At 36.0% G+C, this 22,580-nt stretch overlaps 1 long non-coding RNA gene across 1 annotated transcript in view; it reads left to right on the top strand.

The window, feature by feature from the left end:
• The window catches only part of LOC124986268 (uncharacterized), a 76,893-nt gene extending 58,288 nt beyond the window's left edge, over positions 1-18,605 (top strand). The window contains exon 4 of the long non-coding RNA XR_007109003.1: positions 17,173-18,605. This is a non-coding gene — a long non-coding RNA (uncharacterized LOC124986268). The remainder of the gene's footprint in view (positions 1-17,172) is intronic.
• Positions 18,606-22,580: the final 3,975 nt, after the last annotated feature.

Raw genomic sequence — 22,580 nt, 5'->3', positions numbered from 1 at the left:
CTAGAAAACCTGAGATCTGATATCAAACCAATGGTTCTACAATTTCTTGAGAGATACATTTTGTATTCTTGCGAGTTTTCTTGTCTTACTTTTACATTTGTTTCTCTTAGGCACATTGAAGAAATCATGTATTTTTTTATGTCTGTGTTAGCAAAAACAAGTGGCTCAATTTCCATGGGAAAATATGTAGACAAACATTAATTGGTATTTTTCTTATGTTCTCATGATACAGTAAGAGATTAGTAAAAATGAAGGATAAAAATTTGGCTGATTATGTGGTTAATTTTTCCTTCCATGGAAAATAAGTTTTATTAATGTAAATAATACTAAACACTTTGAAACATCAGCAATACTTTAACAAGTGAGGACAAGTGTCTAAGGAAAAATTATGATAAAATTTATTCTAACAGGTAATCAGGTTTATTTGTATTATATTACCTGTTTTTAGTGAGTACTTAAGAATAGATTAAGTATACCTTTGCATTGGGGGAGAGTTTCTTGGCATAATAATAGACTATTTCATCTTTAGTAATTTCTAAAAACCCTGGAGAATTGGATCATGCTATGTCATCCATGCTTAACCTCTTTATTCTTATTGTTCTTGTTGGTTTATTGGTTAACGCCTACCTGATTTAGAAAGGTTTAATTCTTAGTGCTTTTTCCAAGACTTAAATGATGCTTACTCTGTTGACACAGCCCACAAATGCAGGATGCTTACAAGAGAGTGTGTTAAGGGATGCTGCCCAAATTTTAGTCATCCATTATTAATATTTTGTCTCCATATCCTATACTAGCTCCTGAGGAGATTAACCTTCAGAAAAGCAAACAAAATGAAGTCCACATTCCTCCAGTTTTAGTTAAAAATCATGTCCATCCAGCGATACAAAGCAAAAGAGTGAAGGGGAAGTTTTAGGCAGGTGGTAGAGGCAGTTGTGGAAGCACCCCAACCAAATGCTGCTTATTTAGTACACATCGGACTTGTGTTTGCGTTGGGGCCCACTCCATTGTCAAAGGTGTGGCATGTGTTGTGCTTGTGTGCATGCATGTGTGAGTGTGTGTATGTGTGTGCGTACATGTGTGTGGTGATTTAAACACAAATGTATTCAGTGAATCACCCTGGTGGGAAACAAGTCTTGCTGTCACATTGGTAGGAGGTTTGCAGCAAGTTATTCAGTCTGGCAATTATTGCAAATTAGAACTTTATTCAGGAAAGGATATCAATTTGAGAGTAGATGGAACACATTAACTATGGTTAATTCAAACCTTCTTTGAATGGGGTACATTTTCTTAGAAGAAGCCATAGAGATAAATGCATCACTTGAACCTCGGAACCGAACTGCTGAATGAAGATATTGGAGGACTGGAGCTATTCATTTCCATTTACAGATTCCAAATTGCTGAAAAGTCATGGGAAGGCAGGAAAGAGACTTGTTGTTTTTTAGAATGCTCCCTGGCATTTGTCTGCCTGCGTCATCTGATGCAGTATCTCATTCTGCTGCCACCCGGAGTCCCATTCACGGGTTTGTTTAACCTCAAAGTGGGAAAGTAACTAACACAAATACATTCATTGTCCATGCTCTAATAGAATTAAGATTCCCAATACACTGCCTGCATTTGAATGAGGTTTGTTACACGCTAGCTTTTATGGTCACACCCTTGTCCCTTGATGGTTCTTAAGAATGGCCGAAGCAGGAGACCAGAAATTTTGTAAGCTCATAAATATGAAGCACACAGTCTTTAAATAATGCCAGGATGGTGATACAAATGGACCAATGCCAGGAAGCTCAAAGTTAAAGCTAACAATTCATCCTTACATCACTATGAATAAGAAGGGAGGAGAAAGGGGCACTGTGCTAGCCAGAGTGGTGCTGCCAGCAGACCAGGATGGCTCTAATGGGCCAGTGTGGCACAGAGCTTTGAATTGCACACTGTTTACCCAGAAGACAGGAAGTAGGTCTATTCTGCTCCAGAAAGGCCAGTTCCAGAAATTGAGAAATTACGTAATATTGTTTATTTCACACAGAACATTAGGAACTTGTGTAACTGTAAGCATTTTGAATAAACCCATATCTAGTACCTTGCCAGTCAGTGGCAAAGACTAGTACAGGACATTTGATGTGGAAGCAGTTACTATGTGACTGTGTGGGTAGAAGCAGTGCAGGTTTTCACCAGTTCTTCTTCCTACTCTGCAACTTAGCTGCTGTGTCTTCTACTTTTTTCACTTGCAATCAGAGCCTGAGCATAGTCTTGGGAATACTTCAGTGAAGATGGTCCCAGGATGAGGGTCTTTGTCATTCAGAGGTGGACTTACTACTCTGAAAGAGTGCTGTGTTTCAAATCCCCCCACCTCCCAGTTTTTTTCTTCAGTATCCTGGAGTTTGCCTTTTGGTTGTTTGGTCACTCTCTTAAGGAATCTGAAAGCTGGCAGTGTGCTTTTGATGGTTAATACACATCACTTCTGGTGGTGGAGAAGAAAATACTTGCCTTTTTTTAACATTAAGGGAAAAGGAAGATAGACTTCTTTTAATTAACAATTCTTAAAGAAGTATTTTTCTAAAATACAAACCTTTAAAAAATAAAATGAAAAATTACATGCCATTTTCTGCTTAATTTGTTTGCTTATTCTTAATATATGCATTTTATTTTTGTAATCTTTAACTTCATATTCATATGAACTAAATTTCTTGTAACTACACATTGAATGCGCTCTGCTTTACCTCACTTTTTTTCCAGTGGATTTTAGTAATGGCAGATTTTTCAGTGCCTGAGATGACCTTGGTTTTAGGCAATGGTTCTTTGCAGTTGCATTTGTTCTTTTGAGCACTAGATTCTTTTCAGAACTGATTAAACCTGAGGGTTGCTTGAGTCTTTGAATACCCTCTGCTCTAGACTCATGACACTAAAGGCAGTAAACATAAGGGTATACCATTGGAGGTATATTTTTATTTTAGCAGATTTCAAAATACAACAATGATGATGAAGACATTACTACTACTGCTACCATAATTACTAACAGTTTTCTGTTTTCCCTATATGCCTACCGCAATGCCAAAAGCTCTTTGTGAATTATTTTACTTTACCGTAATGAACAAGTTGGTTGAGTAGGTACTGTTACTAATCTTATTCACCACTTAGAAATGCTTATAACTGAGGGTAGCTGAGAACCCAACTTATAATAGCTAAAAATAGGTGTTTACTTTTCCTATATGATAGTTCTGTGGCTCAGTGATATCAGGGACAGTGTTTGGGGGATTTTTCCAGGCCTTTCCCTAGAGTTACAAGATGGTTGCCACCATTTAGGGAATCTTTGCATTTAAAGCAAGAAGATAAAGGAAAAAGTAGAGCCAGCTACCTCTGTTTCTTTTACAGGAAAACAAATCTTTTCTTAGTGCTTCTTACAGACTCAATTATATCTCACTATCCAGAGTGACTACTGTGGGACTACTAGTTGTAAGGGAGCTTGGAAAGCAAGTAGTTAGCTGTTTCACCTTCTCTGGGTAAAGGAGAAGGGTGTTAGGAATGGCATTGGGTTAGCCAGACTAAGTGTCTGCTACTCTTAGACACTGAGAAAGCAAGGCTCAGAGGGACTAACCACCTGGTATTAAGGAGCTAGTAAGTGGCACTGCCCAGGTTTGAACTCAGGCTGTTGTGTCCAAAGCTAATATTCTTAGTCATGATACCACATTGCCTTTTATATTTCTTTAGTTCATTTTTTTTCCCTTATGGAGGCTTGGTGACCAGAAATGATGCTTAAATAAAATTATTCTTTTCTCATTCAAATTTTAGACTGTAGAACTGTTTCAACATTAGTTTAATTTATACAGCCCTCATTTGCCACCATATTTCCAAAGATGGAAACCTCTGAAGCATATTATCTAACTGTATTTAAACAGGCTATCATCTTGTCACTTTCCTGTGTTGTTGAAGAATCTCACCACTTATGGACAAATACTGTTATTTTAAGAGCTTTAATTCCTTTTATTTTATCCTTCTGCAAACTGAGCATGCCCAAGTATGCATTGTAACCTGTAATTAAGATACAGGCTGTCTATTACCAAGTAATTTTTTCTTCTTCTCACCATAAACTCAGTAACTGCTTTCTATTGCAACTAATTGTCAGAGAGATCAATATATTTTTCCTAAATGAAAAAAACATCAGAACTTCCTCTCACTCTTAAGGTCACTTGGTTATAAATTTATTTATTAGTTTTGTTATTTGACCAGTAGCTATAATGTAATTATAGACATTTTGGGGATATATGCATATCTTTCAAAAATGTAAGAAAGCCAGAAGATGCACAGGAATTCATTTGCTAAAAAATAAAGAAACAGGGAATGGCTTTCTCCAGTTCTAACTGCCACTCTTTTCCCTCGCAGTTGCTAGTGAATAGAGCAGGTATAATACCTAGCAATACCACATATATTATACACTGGTTTTATTTGGTTCATAATAAAGGTGATGCATTCCAATTCCAAAATGGATGAGACTTACATAAAGTCTAAAAAAAAAAAAAATCCAACAACTTTACACTGCGAAGGTCCTAGAATATGTAAACATAAAATATGTAATCTATCTTTGATTTGCGCCATAATGCTCCTTTGCTTTGAAATCATGGCTGTATTACCAAACTGACAGTTTTAATGGAAAAAGTGGCTTTCAAAAGCTGCTGTTGAAAACACACTGCATAATTCTCTAAGTCGTGAATATTTTACTACCAACATATGCAGGGATGCAGTGAAAACACACTGGCATTTTATTCCCTGCAAGCTGGGATGGAGGAAATTCACTGGTGTTAAAACTGCATACTTGTAATATGATGCAAATTCATAAATACCTATGAATGCACACTGTTGTTATTGGTAGGCAACACCACTTCATAGAGTCGTTTGGAAATGATAAATGGGTATGCTTCCACTTGTAATTTGCTCATTCAGCAAACTTCAATCAAGGGCCCACTATATTTCAGGTACTGTACCAGTGCAATACAAAGATGAACAGAGAAAACTCTCAACAGTTCCTATAAATGACTTCAGTCTAGTGGAGGTGTGTTATGCAGAAGGCTCTGACTGAATGCTGTGGAATCACATGGGGTAAACCAAAACTCATGGGTCAGGGCAAGGACAGAGTTCCTTGAGTCTTTAGCATCATGTGGAGTATATGTTTGGTCAGGGCATAGTTGACAGCCCCCTTTGACTGTGTACTAGGAGGCAGACCCTGCCCTTCCATGGTTTTCATTTTTTATGGGGAGAACACCAGAGTTGCCTAGATAGTGTTAGTTGGGGACTGAAAGATAATTATCTTCAGATTGGGTGCCAAGAAGTCTGAGCATCTGTGCTGATTGTTTATAGGAGTGATGACACCTTCTTATACTTGAAGACCTGAGGCCCTGGTTCCCTAGAAAACCAAGTTTGGGCGCTGGGAATGTAGCTCGGTTCATAGAGCGCTTACCTGTACCTGTTAAGCACAAGGCCCTGGGTTCAATTCCCAGGACCACAAAAAAAAAAAAAAAAAAAAAAAAAAAAAGGTAGAAAACCAAGTTTGGGTATAACCCTTCTTTCTGAAAGAAAGAAGAGGACCTGGACCTGATTCCTGCTAGCTCACTGTCAGATTGGAACTCATTGGCTCCTGGGCAAAAGTTTGGAAAAAAAAAAAAAAAAAAAAGGAAGCTGCTATCAAGGACATTTTGAAGATGGAGATATTTGAATATGGACTCTATTTTAGATGACATTGTTAATATAATTTTAAATTTCTTAGATGTAATAATTGTGGTGTATAGGAGAGTGAAATACTTAGGAGTAAGATGTCATGATATAGGCAACCGATTATCAAGTGGGCGTGTGCGTCTGTGCATAGATATGTATGCTTGTTTTGGAGAAAGAAATGGAGCAAATTTAGAAAACTGATAGTAAATTGATGAATTAAGGTGGAAGAAAAATGACTGTTTACTATAATAATATTTTAAAGAAAAATTTAAAATTTCATTTTCAAAATGAAAAAAATTTGGGAATAAAAGGTATAGAAAGTGACTTTTATCACATTTCCTTTGCCTGGTTCAACACTCCTCAGTTGGGAATGCTTCCCTGACTTCTCAGATCAGGCTAGGTACCTGGTGCCCACCCTGTCAGTGTTCACCACCCCTGTGTAGTTGCTTGTCTAGTCTGCACACTTCCCCAGGGTTCAAGTTTTCTGAGCAAAGAGACTGTCAGGGATTATGAAGATTCATGCACTGCTGTATCCAAGCTTATGGCACAGAGTCCTCATTCAGTAAATATTTGTTAAATGATGAAATCCATAGATGATGACAGTAGATATGCACTAATTAGGAAAGTTCACACTGAATGAGGTGGTTAACCTTGGTTCACTGTTGGAAAGGACTGAGTTGTGAAATTCAAAAGTGTTTGTGAAATTAAAAAAACTATATATAATTTTTAAAATTATGTCACCGTCTCTTAGTTAAATAAATAGTTATCAAAGAAAGTACATGATGAAGGTGATTAATGAATGCATTGTCTAATTATTCTTTCAAGCTAGGCATATTGGCCAGTTCTCTGACATTTGAGTTTTAGAAATAACTGCAGAAATAGACAAATACATAGAAAAGAAGATAATAAATTGGGTTTGGAAAAAGTCCCTCTCCTACTATCACCCAACCCCCATGACTAACTTTTTGGGAATGCCTCTTATTTTACTGTACAATCTGTGTGAATTAATCAGGAAGATTATATCATGGATTTATGTTTTACATTTCCTGTCATCTATTTTGGTGATTATTGTCTTTTTGATAATGGAGCAGAAGGGGGAATAATGAAGAGTATTACAAACTGATTATGCTCCCTGTCCTGAATTCATAGGTTGAGATCCTGACCTCCGACATCTGACAGTATGACTATATTTGAAGATAGAGCCTTTAAAGGGTGGTTAGTGTTTAATGGATGGGGATATAATCAAGTATGACTAGGGTCTTTGAAAGAAGAGGAGTAGGAACTAGATAGGAACACACACAGAGGAAAGACCAAGTAAACACAGGAAGAAGGTGGTGTGAGTCAAGGAGAGAGGTGTCAGGAACCACTAAATCTGCTAAATTAAGACCACTTGCTCTTGAACTTCTAGTCTCTAGAACTGTGACAAAATAAATTTCTCTTGTTTGAGCCCCCCATTTTGTGGTATTTTGTTACAGCAGCTCATGAAAACTAATACAAGGAGAAAAGACTGGAATGAATTGGCAGTTTGTTGATAAGTAAATATTTGTAAAATTTAGGCTGGAGGATGAGTGTAAGTATGATAGCTTTTTGGATGCTTAATAGTTCTTTCTTATCTGTAGTTTAACGTTTTGTGATTTACTAGGATCTTGGCAGTGACTTTGCCCAAACCTATAAAGAGTCTTAGACTCCAGTTTGGCATTCCTAGCAGGTGGGCATTGAGAGCTTTTGCTGGCAACCTGTCTAGTGCTGGGAACATTCTCAAGGATTCTTAAGAAACCTTGCCATTCTGGACTATTTGTCAGTTAGAAAAAGAAATTTCATATATTGACTTAGTATCTGTGTGACAGGGACAGCTGTTTGTACCACAATATCTGTTCTCCTTCTCCTTTCTAAGTGATAGAATTCTGATTATTATCCAGACACCTGGATTCCTGAAATAAGACATGTTTTCCAGATTTCCTTTTAGCTGAAAACGGACATATTACTAAGTTCTGACTAGTGGAATATGAGTGGCAAGTTGTTTGTATCATCCAGAAAATGCTCTTAAACAGAGGGATGAACCTCTTTTTCACCTTTTTTCTTTCCTGCTGGCTGGAATGGTATATTGACTAGAACTCAAGCAGTCATCCTAGATCATGAGACAGAAGACACAGAATGAGCTGTCAAGAGCTTGGATCTCTGATTAGGGAGACTTCCAAAGGGAGTGGGTTGTTTATTTTTAGATTTTGCTTACTTTAGAGAAACAAAATCTTCTCTTTTCTTAGGTAGTTATATTTTGGATTCTATGATACTAATGGCTAAACCTATTTCTAATTGTTTAGCTACCTGCTTCTATGTAACTTTCACCCATATATCCTCAATCTAATCTTCTGAATTACATAGTATAGAAGAGGTCTCATTCCATTTCTACATTAAAAACATGATAGTTGAAAACTGCTATCCTATCTTCCTTTTGTCTATAAACGAAGTAAAACTGATACCTCAACTGTTCTCGTAAGATAAGATTTCAAGCTCTCTGACCATTTTTATCACTCTCCTGAGGCCTTGATTTACTCAAGCATTCTTTATTTCCATAAATTGAGAGTTGGTTGAATTGTATGTATTTCATAGACCTAGAAATGATACAACTCAGAAAATAATAACAGTCTTGGGTACAGTAAAAGGAAATATTTGGAAGAGAATGACCTGAAATGGATTTAGAAATAATTTCTATAAGATAACAGATTTTTCAATTTATTCTTATTCTTTAAATCATAGATCTCAGTTGTACTAATAGATGAATCAGTTTTTGTAGTTTCTTACCAAATAACATTTATCAATATCTGACAATTGGAATTACCAAAGAAGAGAGAAAATCTTCCATGATTGTTGGGCAGAAGTAGGTATGTTAATAGGTAATTTGTTTCTGACAATTCTGCAGCTGGTCTTCTAGTTAACAGGGAGAAATGTAAGCTGAATGGTCAACTTGAGCAATTTACTACAATATGCAATGTAGAGAACATTTTTCATAAGCTGTCTTTTAATAAAAGTCATCCCAACAGATGTAAGGTGATATCTCATTGTGGTCTTGATTTGCATTTCTCTGATGATTAGTGATGTTGAACATCTTTTTATATACCTCTTGGCTATTTTTATGTCTTTTTAAAGACAAATGTCTTTTCAAATTCCTAGTGCATTTAAATCAATTTATTTATTTCTTTGCTATTGCATTGTAAGAGTCCTTTTTGGAAGTTAACCCTTTATCTTTTAAGTGACTTGCAAATAGTTTCTCCCATTCTTTAGGTGACTCTTTTACCCTTTTTGATTATCTCCTTTGCTGTATATAATATTTAGTTTGATTTTGTCCTATTTGTTATTTTTGCTTTGCTGCCCATACTTTTGTAAGTATATTTATGAAAACAAAAAGACCACAAGTGTTGGCAAGGATGTAGAGAAATTGGAACCCTCATACACTGTTGGTGGGAATGTAAAAACGGTGCAACAAATATGGAAAATAGTGTGGCAATATATCAAAAACTTAAAAGTAGTACTGTCATGTGCTCTGGCAATCCCACTTGCAGGCATTTATACCAAAGAATAGAAATTAGTGTTTCCAAAAGATATTAGCACTCCAATGTCCATTGCAGACTTCACACAATAGAGAAGGTGTAGAACAACTTAAATATCCATTTTCAGATTAGTGGATAAAAAAATGTGGTACATACATACTATGGGTATCATTCAGATTTTTAAAAAAAGGAGCTTCACCATAAGTACAGTTGTACCTACTGACTACAGTTTCAGTTTCCTTCTCTTGTTTCCCTGGCTGGAAATTTCCTTGCACCTTGGTGCCACAGGCTAAGTGGGCAATCCTGGGTAAAAACAAATATTTGAAGAGGTTAAATGAATCCTGAAGTTCTACTTGCAGATCACAGTGGGGGCAGATGCCATTTATTGCCTTGCAGCCTTGGTCTGGCAGGACATAGGGGCAGCTTCCAGTCTGAGATGGCACAGGCAGACTTCTCTGAAGATGAGACTTTGATAGATGGTGGCATGAACCTCAATGTGAAGCAGAGCATGGGAAAGCACTCTAAGGATGTGCTCCCACTGACAGACACTGTGCAGGTGCTTAGCTGCTTCTTCCTCTACATTTGGTCCTCCTGGTTTCTGACTCCAGGGCAGGCCCATTACCCATTTGGGTAAATTTGCTGGGTCCCTGGTTCATGGCAAACAGAGGTGTCCCAGCACCAGAGCACAATGAGAAATATTTCTGCTAGCAGAAGTGGTGCCAGATGAACTGGCTATAGCCTTTGGCATTGTAGCCACAGGCTGCTGGGTGCTGAGTATCTCTATAAGCTGTGTGGCCTACATGCCTGGAGCAATGAGGACCTAGTCCAGGGACTAAAGTCAATCTGGGGTAAATGACTGTTAAATAAATGACAGAGAATATGAGCAAAACAGAAGGAAATGTTGTAATATGGGATGACATGGACAGACCTTGAGGAGACTATGTTATGTGAAATAAGCCAGGCACCGAAGGACAAATACTGCATAATTCCAGTTATATAAGGCCTCTAAAATAATCAAACTCATAAGATCAGAGAGTAGAATTGTGGTTGCCAGGAATTTGGGGAAGGGAGAAATGAGGAGTTGCTAATCAATAGGCATAAAATCTAATTATTCAAGGTGAATAAATTCTAGAGATCTGTTGTACATTTTCCCTCTGCTTAATACTGTACTGCTCACTTAGAACTATTAAAAGGGTAGAATTTATATTAAGTGTTTTTATCACAATAAAATAATTAAAAAAAAAACCTGTCTTTTACTTTTGTAGGTTCAAATTCTCAAGGACTTGAACAAAAATGCCTTTGCAATGTGCTCATCTTGAGTCTGAGTCAGTCAACTAAGCATTTATTGAGTATTGAAGTTGTATGCATAACCTACTCTATTGGATTTAGAGATGTGGGGGAAAAAAAAAGGAAGTAGAGCTAGAATTCTTGGTCTTGAGATGTTTGTGTGTGATTATAGACTCTGAATTATTTTCTGAGAGTTTCTTTAAAAAATTCAAAAATAACTGAATAATTTCAGTGATAGAAAAGAAACTTATAACACGACAAGGATGAGTAAAAGGTTTATTTTGCTTATTAATTATTACCAAGCACAGTGCCCACCAAGTTTTTATACCCTTGGTTTATATTGTGTTTGTTTTGTGCATTTGAATGAGTCAGAGATTTAAAGTACACTCTCCTGATTCAGTGCCAAGTGCAATAAATAGTACTAAATGGATACCCATCTTGATCGGTGACTTTGTAATCTAAGGTGGAAATGGAGAACTAGCATTATTTAGTTGATCTAATTAACCTGGTGAAGTAGTCTAAATTTTTATTGATGTATCTGACAAACTGAACAGATATAAATGAGCACATATTAAAACTTCATCTGTCTGAATTTTGTGTATGTAAAGGCACAAATACACTTTGAATGGCTTTAGCACTGTCTACTACTAAAAGGAATTACTTACAGGTATGTATTTTAAAATTTCTGTTTTAAGGTCATCTTAGACTTTTGAAATACTGCAAAAAGATGGTACAAAAAGTTTCTTATATACCCTATGCCCAGTTCTCCCTAATTTTAAATATTATATAACAGAACAGAGTACTATTCACTAAACAAGAGACTCTTTTGGATTTTAACAACTTTTCACCCAACATTCCTTTTCTTCCAGGCTCTAACCTAGACTCCTACATTGCATTTATTTGTCCCGTCACCTTATTCTCCTCCAATCCATGACAGTTCCTTCCTCAGTCTTTGAATTTTATGACTTAAAATATTAGTCAGGTATTTTTTAGAAGGTCCCTCAATTTGGGTTTGTCTGATGTTTTCTCATGACTACACTGAGAATATACCTTAGTAGGAAAGATACCAGAGGTAATGTGTCCTCCTGAGCCTCAATACAAGGATATATTATGTAGATAAGTTTTAACTTTAGTCACTTGGTTAAGACAGTGTGTGCCAGGTTTATACATTGTAGAGTTACTGTTTTTCTCTTTACGATTAACAAATATTTGGGGGAGGAACTTAGCACCCAGCAATGGATCTTACCTACAGCAGTTATTCCTATGGTATTCTAATGGCTATTTTCTAGTTTCCTTAGTCCTCATACATTTATTCATAGGAAATAAATAGGTAAGTAGAGTTATCTATTTTGATTTCTTTATTTATACATAAATAAGCATTTTAGATAAATACAAATTTTAAATCAAGGGGTATTTGCTTTTCTCTTTGCACTGCAGTCCAACATTATTGGTATTTATTTTGTTGCCCAAATTGTAGAATTGACCATTTGGTATATTTTTGAGATGATACATTCCCCTATCCTTTTTCCTTTTTTTTTTTTTTTTGAGTACTTCCTTATTTTCTAGCACCATGAGATGCACCTAGCTCAGTTTGTATTTTCCCTGTCTCAGCCCAGGAATAAATCACTTTTTCAAGAAACCTTGGTTCTTTTAATTAGAGAATAGTTCTTAGAAATCAAAATGTGTATACCAAGTGTGCTCATTCCTCAAGATGTCATTGTGTGTATTCTCTAGCAGCAGATAGAGCTCTGAAACCTATGTATGTAGTTAACCATAATATACACAACAATATTTATTTTTTGTACTTCTCTGTGTATGTATGTCTGTGTATGTACATATATGACTTTATTCTAAAGTCTTTTCTCCTTATGCATAACTTCTATTTTTGACAGTGAGAAACCCAGCTCATAACACCTACATTTCCTTACTTTATTGTTCATATAAAAATGACTGATCCATACTCCTGGGAGCACAAAGAAAAATGCTTCAACTGCATTGCAGAAGTAATGTTTGTGTACAATTCTCTGTCTTTAATTTACCATATCTAGTGAAAAAAAACATTTTCCAAAGTTTCATTGTTAGCTCTTTTCTTCTCTGTCCCATTCACTATGGTTATATATTTTATTTAAAAATACTTTACAGGCTGGGGAGATAGCTCAGTTGGTAGAGTGCTTGCCTTGCATGCACAAGGCTCTGGGTTCAATCCCTAGCACTGCCAAAAAAAAAAAAAAAAAAAAAAAAAAACTTTACATTCACTTGTTGCAATCTGTATTCTCTGGGTTCCCCACACATCTTAGTTGATTTTTTTGATTGGGTACAGAAAAATTTCACTTTGTGGTGTACAGTTCTAGGGGTTTTGACAACTGCATGGAGTCACGTGTGATACCACAGTTCTTTATGTAACAACTCCTTAACTCTCCAAATTACTTATGCTGTTCCTTTGTACTCCACCCCCAAAAGTCTACTTTTATTACTAGAAAATGAACTTTTTGAGATCACCCCTTTCGGCTCCCATTTTTGCATTCTAAGTGCATATAGTGCTAAGTTGATGCTTAATAAATGCTTGTTGAATATTCTGTGCCCTAACAGCTAATAAGTAACTGATACTAAACAAAAGTTAAGTGACTGAATAAATGAATGACTCAATGGGTATATTCTTTGACAAAGGTGACATGAAATGGCATTTCATTTGGAAGTTGAATCACTTAACTGTTGCTGTTAACTAACTACATCAAAACTCAGTGGTGTAAAACAATAAGCATGTGGGCTGACTGGATAGGTGTTTTTTTGGCTGGATTAGGCTTAATGGGTCTTGGTAGTACTTGCTATCAAGTACTTGCTTGTATATGGGTGGTCAACTGGGTGGTCAATTGGAGTTTAACTGGTCTAGGATGGCTTCACTCACCTGTTTGTTTAGGGTAGGTGGGACATATGGTATTGTTCCATATGGTAGTGGCAGAATTCCAACACAGTTAGCAAGAAGAATTTTGGAAGGCCATTAGAGTCTGAGATTCATAACCAGGAGCATCACTGACTATATTCTAATGGCAAAACCAAGTCACAGACTAGCCCAGACTTAAGATGTAGGGGAAATAATAATATACTTTTAGACAGGAAAACTTTCAATGTTAAATTGCAAAGGACATGGATAGAGCAATCCATCTATCACAGAGCCTATGTAAGCACACTTGGAGGCCTCATAAATACTCTTAATGTGAATATTAAAATCATCATGTTCCCCTGCTGGCAATACTCTTGTGTGTTTATTTTTCTTACTGCTTTCCAATGTACTCTAATATACCTTTTAGTAAAATCTGTTTCAGAAAAGCTGATGTGAAACTCAGATATTAAAACTTGGTTCTTGGGCTGGGGTTGTAGCTCAGGGGTAGAGCACTTGCCTAGCATATTGAAGGATCTACCTTCAATACCCAATACCACACATGCACATGTGCACTAGTGCATGCACACATGTGTACACACACACACACACACACACACACACACACACAGAGGCTCTTCAAAGGGGTTCAGAAAGATTAGTAAAAAGAATCCCATTTGTTAGTGGTGATTCTTCCCTTTGCCTACCCTATTTCTATCCCTTTTGTAGTAGTCAAGTTTTTCAAATTAAAATTCACAAATGCATTGAAGGGAGTAAGTGAAATGATCACTGCACATTCATTCATGTGTGGTAACAGGTAACTAACTTCAGAAATTGGGATCCTGGAACTGAATTTAAAGAAGAATTTAAAGGTTTGATCTCATGTCCTCTTTGATTGAGTCTTCGTGATTTGGTTTCATTACTTGTACACATTACTTGTATAGATTATGCTGCATAATACCATTTATGGTATTTCAACTGTTTGTGGGATAGTCATTGCCATCCTATGAGAGATTTTCATAAATTTACTTGCACTGTTTTCCTTCCATGACCCTCACACTATTTCCAGTGCAGCTTTCTTTAGAGTGCAGTCAGTTTTGCTTTAATAGTTATCCTAAGCAGTGAATAGTGATGGTGAATACACCAGGGCTGACGTGTTCCATCAATCTAGGATACTTGAAAAGGAATGGTTAAATTGATGCCCCAAAGTTTGATTTTTGCTTCAACACTTTTTGTTGGTTTAAGCAAACTGCTGGGTACAGATGTCTCAAAGTCCTTAGATGGCTTCTGGGAAATTCAGCACATCTTAAACAATGTGTTGGAGAAAAGAAAATGATACCCAGAGTCCAAACAGGTGCATCAGGAAATACATTTAACACAGTTGCTAAATTTTGTTCAAAACAAGGTTTCAGTAGAGGGGGGAAAGCCCAGGAAAGATGATAATTTTGTGATTTGCAACAATTGTAATATGTATGTATTGCTGTTTTTAGGGAACGATGAATTATTCTAACAAATCCTACATCTATAGTGGAGGAAGAAATCCTCTTTAACTATATTTAATAGTGTTAGTTTAGAGGCAAATGATATTAAAATGACTGAACATTTGGGAATAGAAACAAAATAGCCTACACTTAAAATCTTTTAGTCATTTGCTAAAAAGGTTATTCTTATCATAAAACACTCGGGAGTTTTACCTTTAGGATTAGAAGGGAGAAAAGCAATTGAAGCAGCATGGTAGTCAACTGTACTAGAGCAGTGACTTTTTAAAATGGGTTGGATGGTCCCCTTGGGTGTCATGTCTCAGGAGTTGCCATATGGGATTCAAGCTGGTGAGGATCTTGTCTGCTATCCCTATTCCTACCTATCTTCTACCTCAACCAATCTTTGAAACAAACTCTAATTAAATTCGTTTTGACATAATAGTTTTTGAAAAAAGTTCTACAAAAAAGGTAAACTAATATTCTGATTTATAATGAAAGAAAAGGGAGCTGACATCACTGTGGATGGTTAATTTACTATTTGTAATTATTCCAGTATCATAAAGGTCAGAACTGTGGGACAATGTCAGGCAAATGTAAACAAGAGCATGGCAGGGATGAGCATATGTTTGAAACCTTTTACTCATATTTCCTCAAATGGAAGTCAATCAAAATTCAGTAGCACTGTTTCAAGGATGTTTAAGGAAAGCAGGCATGTTGCACATGAGACTATGTATCTTAGAATCATACAAAGTATTGAGCAACCAAGAAGAAATCTTCTTGAATCAGTCTTTTTTTTTTTTTTTTTTTTTTTTTTTTTTTTTTTTTTGCGGTGTTGGGGATTGAACCCAGGGTCTTGTGCATGCTAAGCAAGCACTCTACCAACTGAGCTATATCCCCAGCCCTTGAATCAGTCATTCTTCAACAAATTGCAGCAGCAATTGAAGTTGCCTATCTATATATATAGTCGGTCATTAAGGCAAGAGTTCCCAGAGCGTCAAACTTCCTGAATAGTGAAACTTTAAAATATTCTGAGGAACATCATTAAAAAAGATAGATCAATTTATCCCTTTTTTTGAGATATTTAGTAACAAAAATGTAACTATGCCAACTAATATCATCATTTCATAAAAGAAAGTATATTTTAACACCAAAACTCTGGAAAGGTTGAAGTCTCACATAAAACAGTACCTGGTAGCATTCTGTCTGTCTTGCTGCCTGTGTTTGTGTGTGTCTCCTCAATCAGACTAGTCCAAACTGTTCAATGGTTCAGTGGTAGAGATCCAAGTTGTTTGTAGCCTTTCCTATGGATAAGGCAGTAGAAGCATTTCCAAAACATTTTGGCAAGGTAATTCACTAGGGCACAAAATAATCATGGCCTAGAAATGTAGATAATACTGATCAGTTTCATTTTGTATCCTAGGAGGTGATGATGAGAAATGCTCCCTAAAATGTATTGTCCACTCCTCAGACCTATCCAGGTTTCTGTGACTTGATCCACATACTTATATTTAGGTGATTTTATGTAAAACACAAAGTGACCTAGTCACAGAGCAGATGTCAGATCTCTTTCTGTTGAAGGCTCTGTGAGGTTGGCAAGCTAAGAGCATTGATTGGTTGCATGATACATTTCAGGTAAGACAGGAAGATTTTTACATGTGTATGCCGCTCAGTTCTTGAATGATCCTTATTTGTAGTTATTATTACTTTCCATTTTCTGATGGGAAATTAAGACTTAGATAACATAATAACTTAAATAACTTGCACAAGAGAGAGTGAGAGAGGGTAAGATCAGGCAGCCTGCTCTTGAGGTGGCAAGACTATGAGTAGGTGTGAGCAAAATATTTAAAACTCTACTCTTGGCTTTTCCCTCTATTGGGCAATACTGCACCACTGCAGCTCCAGGAATCAGTGGCAATGGCCCTTGTGTGGATGCAATAGTCTGCTGGGTGGTAATACTGTAGGGCAGGGTCTCAGGTTTGCTGTGGTGAGGGGTGGATGAAGGCAGGTGGCTCTTGACCATCATCAAGCATTCCCCTTTATCCCTTCTGTCCACCAAGCACCTGGTGTTCAGCAGTTCCCCAGGAGACGTTGTCTGATGGAGAAACTGGTCTACCTAAGGGAACATGAGCTTACAAGTGAAAAGTATTAGCTGCCCGAGGAGTACAACTCCAAAAGGAAAAACACCTGCTGTGGCTACTGTTAGGTTTCTACAGAATTCTTCTCCCTTTCTTGCTGAGTTTGACTACATTTCCATTTTTCTACATTTCTGTTTCAGCTGACTGCGGCTGCATGATTAAGTGTACATCAATGGAACTTAAGCAGAAATGATGTCTGTGCTTTCTGTCCTTGAGTCCTGAGGTAGTGGGTGTACCTCTTCCATGATTTCTTCCCCTTATCTACTGGCTGGACCCAGACTTGGTGGCAATCCATCCTCAACCATGTAGATGATTCCTTGACCTGGGGATGACTGAGCAGCTGGACAGGAGGGACTTTGCATGAGGAGTGATCACAAAGGTCAGAGCACTCCCCTGACCATTGCTTTCCCCAGCTTGTCACATGAGAGAGAAAGAAAGTCTATTATCTTCATTAAGTCACTGCATGTTGGGATCTTTCTGTAATAGTATTTAACCTTATTCTAATCAATGTAAAAACAAATTGGACAATGTGTGTATCTCATATGATCTAAACTAGATTATTGAAGCAGAATTAGCAAGTGAGAGAAAGCATAAAAAATGTACTTGAGGTTAGGGAAGAGTAACAAAATGAAATGAGAAAGAACTATAACAATAGTGGAAACATTAGATTCAAACTGACACGATTTTCCACCTTCTGACTTTCTCCACATTTAAAGGGAAGGCTCAGGTGCTTCTGATAGATCTTATTGTTTGGATTGTGTATACTTCCTACATGTTAACATTTCCCATAGTCAATTTTGCTTTTAAAAAATGGGAAATTTATAAATATCTGTTCAAAATTAAGGGAAAGCTAAGTAAATTATAGTGTCTACATATTGGAATACTGTGTAGTCATTAGACATGATGTTAATAAAGGGTTTTTAATGATGAGAAGATATTTCTGTTATAATGTTAATTTTAGATTCAAACAAAATTGTACATATATTGTGTATCTTAAGTATGTGTACTATAAAACTTGTACAGAAAAAGATCAGGAGGAAAATCTGACAAAATGTTTTGCTATGTTTAGGGATCAAGATTACCTTTTCTCATATTTTCTGAATCTTCTTCAAATGTTTGTTACTCTTCTAAATAAACAAAAATCAATTATTTTTCATTGAATTTATTCATAGCTTTCACCCACATTTTATTGATGCATTATAATTATACATAATGGTGAAATTCATTGTTACATACTTGTGGATGCACAAGCTATAGCAATAAAATTTGGCCAATATCCTTCCCTAATATTTCCCTTTTCCCATCTCCCCTCCCTCCCCTTGGTCCCTTTCCTTTACCTTGCTGATCTCCCTTCTATTTTCGTTAGATCCTTCCCACCTTTCTTTTTCTTTATATTATAGCTTTTTACCAGATCTTCTTTCACGATTAAAAATTTGTGCCTAAATCATATGTTTTTCTTTGACCTTGTAGCGTATCTGTTGATCTATGACACATAGCAGAGTTGGCAAACTACAGCCTGCAGGCCAAATGTGACTTGCTCCTGTTTTTGTAAATAAAGTTTCATTGGAACACAGCCATGTTCATTCATTTATGTGTTGTCCGTGGCTGCCTCCATGCTACAATAGCAGAGCTGAGTAGTTGTGACAGAGACCATCTGGCCTGCAAAGCCTAAAATATTTACTATCTGGCCCTTTTCAGAAAAACTTCACTGGCTGCTGGTGTACAGGAAGAATTGCTTGTCATATCCTACACATAAAGTACACATGCCTCTATTACAAAGAATCTTGCTAGATGTCTTCTAGGATAAACTGATCTGAATCTCACAATACTATAAAGGTTTATTTTTAATTACTGCTAATTTGAAAACATTTCATTTTAAATTACTTCAGCAAATAATTAGAGAGGCCCTACAGTGAAGCTAGACATTAAACTGGACTTGATGGTGGATGGGGACATAGTGTAATAAAACATAAATAAATATTTCTCAGTCATAAAATTTTCATAGTCTAATTCTGGGAGTATTGATATTATCTTTTTAGCCTCCCAAAAAATTGACTCCTAAGTGATTTGTTTTCTTTAGTAATGGAAAGAGTGGTTTTAAATATTGGACATGAATTCCTGGTCTGATGGAACTTTTGCCTATGCATAGAAGAATCCTACTTTCTCCAAATAATTCTCCTAATAACCTTGTAAGGGTTTCTACTTTCAAACTGAAAGTTACCATCTATGGATAATTCAAATTGGCTGGAGCATTGATCTTGAACTTCCCAGTGGAGAAAATATCAATTATTGTCTTTGTACTTTTTATTAAGAAATTATTGTAATATTTATGCCAATATAATGTCTTTATTATCAAATAAAAGTTATCATGAGTAAAGGGTAATTCATGGTGATTATTTTAAATTCCATATTGCTAATAAAGACAAATAAAATTGAACTCAATTTATTCAAGTTAACAGACATCTTAAAATATCTGACATGAAATGCATACTGATATGCCATGTTCAGAGATGCAACTGTAGAGATGATCTCAGAGACCTTCTAATATCTTGGCTTATTTCCGTAGGAAAAAGTTCAAGTTATCAGTTTCCAGAATAAGCATAGAACTGTGTTTTTACAAAATGTCATTCCAACTCATCTTTTAGCAGGACTGCAAACATAATCACCACTTTAGGGAAATGGTTTTCTTACTCTGATTTCAAAGGAAGTGGCTTGCTTTATATCCACCATGCACAGTCTAATCTAGAACTACTGTGTCTCAGCTGAGGTTCCTTAACTTGCTTTGGATGAACTATACTGACTGTTCTCACTTTGTAGCTTGCCTTGAGTACTTCTGAAAGAGCCCAAACCTCAACTCATACCTGAAGGGGAGGGGGGTCACGAAATTACAAAGTAAGTTTTCCCAAGTAAATAGTAAAGACTTTTAGAACCTAAAGAGATTGTAGAAATTAGCTTTTTCAAGTCACTCCTAGTAGTGGAGTTCTGATAGGAAATTACCCAGGTTGGGTATGATTCAAGTTTATAAACCCTTGATAACTTCTGTATGCCAGATACTTTTATGTGCCATTATTCCACTGTTTTTTTTTTTTTTTTTTTTTTTTGTGCATTCAATGACAGAAAACTCATAGCTTCATAAAATAGCCTACTTCACTCTCTGGAAGCTCTAATTATTAAAACATTTTATTCTCTAGTTGTATATTTACAAATGCCTTCCCCAAAATCTCCATCATTAATCCTCATTTCAGTAAACTGAATTCATCTGCTAGATGGCAGATATGCATACAGTAGAAGACAGGTATCAAGTCCCCTTTGAATGTGGAACAACCCCAAGTTCTGGGGCACCATAGAACAATTCAAAACAGAGTGTGGAATGCATCTATTCAATTTCACATTCTCATTTTTTTCGATATATTAAAGGAATGCATTTATTTATTTATTTATTTGCAAAAGCCTTGAAGATTTTAAGTGAAAAGACATCTGCGATATTTTGAAAACAATGCCATTATCAAATGTTCTGCCATTTTAAGGATCTGTAAGCAGTTTCAGTAGCACATAAACCAGGCATTACATCATTTATGTCAAATTCTACTTCATGGCTTTCTCTTGTATTATTCCTCTGTGAAATCTATGATAGGTCTTGATGTGTCACTGACCCAAATGTGCTTCTCCTTTTTTTCTGTTTTTCTACTGGAAATCAGTGAGATCAAGTTTTTCCATCTTTATAGATACAAAGAATGATAGATTCTGATCACATTTAACTTCAGGAACAGAATCTTCAAAGGATATTAAGTAGGGCACATAATTCTGCTTATTCTTCTAGTCCATGAATATCAGGTTTGGGCTTGCTGTTCCAAAGTGGTTGCTCCTGGGAATTTGGAAGATAATAAAAGAAAAACCCCTTTAATCCTGTGGACCACAGTATGCCCTTAACTCTCCTGGTGTGATCATCTATTCCCCCTGATTATAACTTTAGTATTTAAATAGACATATTTTTCAAACAATTTGACTCCTAAACATAAATACCATCATCTGGTAATTACATGAGGAAATGATCACTAGAGCTCTTGCAAGAAGAAAAGGTACCTGTGTTAGACTCACTGAACAATGTCACTAAACTCTACTTTGTGGTTAATTTGTAGGATTTTGGAGGGGGTATAATTGTGACTTTATTACCTTTTTTACTTTGACTTTAAAATTTACCAATAATCAGATAAGATTTAACCTAAAGGGTAAAATTTTTTTTCATTCTTTAATTAAATTCTTAGGGAAGCATTTGCTAAAACATTTTATTGGGGACAATAAAAAGAATGTAGAGATTCTAGGAAAGGATGTGACAATCACTGCATGGGTTGCTGAATAATTATTAACTAGAACAAGAAGTGTAAACACATGTAATAGAAGCCCAATCAAATGAAAGGAAGAGGTATTGACTTCAAGTTTGTCATATTTATAAAACTACCTGGAAAACTCTACAAAGGTACAAAAATATATGGATGGTTGGAAATGGCAGTGTGTTCCTCAGGAAGTTGCTTCTCCTGGCCTGGTGCTGGCAGATAGAATCTTCAAGAAGCAATATGCCAAAGTGGTTGCTCCTGGGAACTTGGAAGATAATAAAAGAAAAACCCCTTAATCCTTTAATGTCATTTTCTTTTGCGATTTGTGTGTTTCCTAGAAACTCTGAGTGCCTCTCTGAGTGGGAAATGGAGAGATGTGGTAGTCACTTTAGTTGTCATTTACAGTTCTTTGCTTATAGGAATTTGAGACATGTGAGTGACAAGGTGAATATGTAAGAGAAGAGACATGTGGAATGATGAGAACTGGATTGAGTGAATGTTACTGTTCAACTTCATATGTGCTAACGGAGTGATTTTTAAATAAAAATACCTTGGTTCCTATTAGTCTTCTACTTAAACAATAGGTAGAGATTTTAAAGCAAAATGGATTTTTTTTGTTTTAAATATATCTATGAAGGTAATAGAAGACTACTGACATTCTTATTCATTTTCATTTTTATATAGCAAATATTTAAACAGTGCTTACTAAATGCCAGATATTGTTCTAATCACTTTATGGATACTAATTCATTTAATTTCCATAACAACCTCATGGGGCAGGTACTAACATTATGTATATTTTACAAATGAGGAACAGATATAAGAGGTTAAGTAATTTGGTTAATCAGTGGCAAAACCAAGCTTAATCTGATTTTTAAATGCCTACACTGATAAAAACATTGTTGAGAAGTACTGTTAGAGAACAAAAACAAAATATAAGCTAAATTTCTTACTACTATAAACAACTAAAAATACAACCAACATCCATTTAAATGCATGGCTGAGCTCACAGGAGAGTAAGAAATGAACCTGCTTGAGCCCAGTAGCTGTACCTGGACTGAGGGAGGGTGATAGATTGGGTAGTAGAGGTCACAAGTCTCAGTAACCTAAGGATTTCATTTCTGTTGCTCAATGAAGATAGCAGATTAGGATCTGGATCTATCCAAAGAGGCACACTGAAACTGAAACCTCCATACAATGTTAAGATTCTCAAA

Source organism: Sciurus carolinensis, chromosome 6, assembly GCF_902686445.1.
Source record: "Sciurus carolinensis chromosome 6, mSciCar1.2, whole genome shotgun sequence".
NCBI lineage: Eukaryota > Metazoa > Chordata > Mammalia > Rodentia > Sciuridae > Sciurus > Sciurus carolinensis.
The sequence above is the reverse complement of the archived record's forward strand: the minus strand, read 5'-3'. Positions and strand labels throughout refer to the sequence as shown.